Source organism: Zingiber officinale, chromosome 7B (assembly GCF_018446385.1).
Source record: "Zingiber officinale cultivar Zhangliang chromosome 7B, Zo_v1.1, whole genome shotgun sequence".
NCBI classification, from domain to species: Eukaryota; Viridiplantae; Streptophyta; class Magnoliopsida; order Zingiberales; family Zingiberaceae; genus Zingiber; species Zingiber officinale.
The window spans coordinates 100,628,676-100,630,762 of NC_055999.1; the positions used below are offsets into that span (position 1 = coordinate 100,628,676).

A 2,087-nucleotide genomic window follows, 5' to 3' on the forward strand; every position below is an offset into this window, starting at 1 on the left:
GACATGATGCGAACAATGCAACAGTCATCATATATATATATAAGCAGAAACAGGTATGCTACATGAAGCCAGCATGCTCAACATAATATATAAATAAATAACAGTCAAAGCATACAAACATGGTATCTAGTATCTGCTACTGATCATGGATAACAAAAGAGACTGTATAGATATAAAAATGAGTAACTCAAAGATTTTGAGTGGAAGTATCAAGCATAGGAAAAATTATGAGTGGAGTCAAGATAAGGCAGTTCTTATCCAAAAATAGCTCATGCACCAAGTTCAAAGGACTAAAGAGACAAAGCAAGAAATACCCGCCTTATATGTAGATCGAATCAAATATCAACTTCGTCACGACACCAGCCTCGATTAAAATCCTGCGTCAACATTACAATTTTTACCAAATTCGTAAGAATTTATATAGCTAAACCAGTATGCGAAACAAGTAACTAATCCGAGCTCATTCATTACCCTCTACTAATCCCCATTATTGTTCTACTCAAACAAATCCAAACCCCCGGCTTTACACTACAACAATTAGGGTTACCAAAACATGAATTTCTTCCCTAAATACAAAATAACACCGATACAGATTCAATTAACACTAAGTATTCATAACCCAACGCATTACTCTACAATAGTCTCACCTCGGTTGACCCACTGCCAGGAGGTGTTACTGCCGGCACAAGCACAGTGGTGCTGCCCTTTGCCACAGATCCACAACCGGAGTTTCTACAAAGCTAGAAGCAATTGTAATCACTCTAATCATAACACAATCCAACTAAATCCCACTCCCAGATCATCAGACCAAACTCATGAAGTTGTAAAGGTCTTACCTACTGATTCACGGCCGGAAAACAACTGCTGAGGCTCCCCGCCGGTGATACCTGCTGCTGGAAATTTGCAGCTGAACCTTTATGGTGAGGCACTCGATGACAGAACCACCTCACGCGGCTCAGATCAAGCGGAGAAGGGAATTTTTGTAGGTGAACTCGGTCCCAAGCCGAATCTCTACTGCTCGGCGGCGATCCATTGAAGGAAGGGTAGGTCGAGAGTGAAGACCAATCCTAGAGCAGAGGAGACGATACTAGGGCACGGAAGAGGGAGATGGTGGCGGCTTCGGTTTCCGGTGAGTACTTGGCATCCGCGATGAGAAAAGGAGGCGGCGGCGTTGCGACTTCAAGATTGCAAGGGTGTCGTCGGCTGAGGAGAAAAGGAAGGATGGAGGGGTCGGCGATTGAGGAGGGAGCGGCGTCGGGCGGTAGTGAGGAGGAAAAGGGGAGTTCGGCACCGCGAGGGGGAGGAGGGGAAGCTAGGGCACGGGCAAAGGCAAGGGTTTTTGCGCCGAGAGCTTAGGGGAGGAGAGATATTTATATTTAGAACTTAGGTTTTGATAAATCAAGACCTAAGTTTATTCCTCAATCAACTCCCATGTTTGGGTTTTCCAAACAGGCTTTTATCGGGTCCGTTAGTACATCCCCTCTAAATACATCATACAAGCTCCGATTAATTCTAGAAAAATTTCTAAAAATTCCAATAAGATTATTTGTCAAATAACCCTTTTTTTATTATTATTTTGTTGCCGTATTTTACATTCTCCCCCACTAATAAAAATTTGGTCCCCAAATTTACTTCTCACTTAAGGATCCTCACCTAAAGGAAATAACCAAGCAACATATTCATATACTAATCCATTATAGTGTCATGATCAAATCCTTAACCGAAAAGGATGCTTATATGGGTTATGGACTCATCTTTCTTCCACTGCGCCACTCTAATATTCTACCTTCACTTGTTGACACACACAGAATCAGACTTCAAAGTTCACAATATCGTCCTTTGTATTTTCCCTTTCCATAATTGATATATATACAGGGAGCCTAAGACCTATGCAAGAGTACGTCGGTCTCCTACTGATCAAGTTAATAAGAGTAAATTAGTCCTCCATTAATCAAACTAACGCGAATAAATCTATACTCTATACATCAGGTCCATAGAAATATCTAGGGCACTATAAACCTAAATAGCAATATCAAGGACACCTCATGTCCGTATAACAAACATACCCAAAAATAAGATCACTAGCA

General features: G+C 41.6%; 1 long non-coding RNA gene across 1 annotated transcript; it reads right to left on the reverse strand.

Moving 5' to 3' along the window:
• Positions 1 to 219: 219 nt before the first annotated feature.
• Positions 220 to 1,123, reverse strand: LOC122003987. Its single transcript, XR_006118183.1, has 3 exons — positions 837 to 1,123; positions 648 to 740; positions 220 to 377 (listed from the first exon to the last, which is right to left on the reverse strand). It is a non-coding gene; the product is annotated as an uncharacterized LOC122003987 (long non-coding RNA).
• Positions 1,124 to 2,087: the final 964 nt, after the last annotated feature.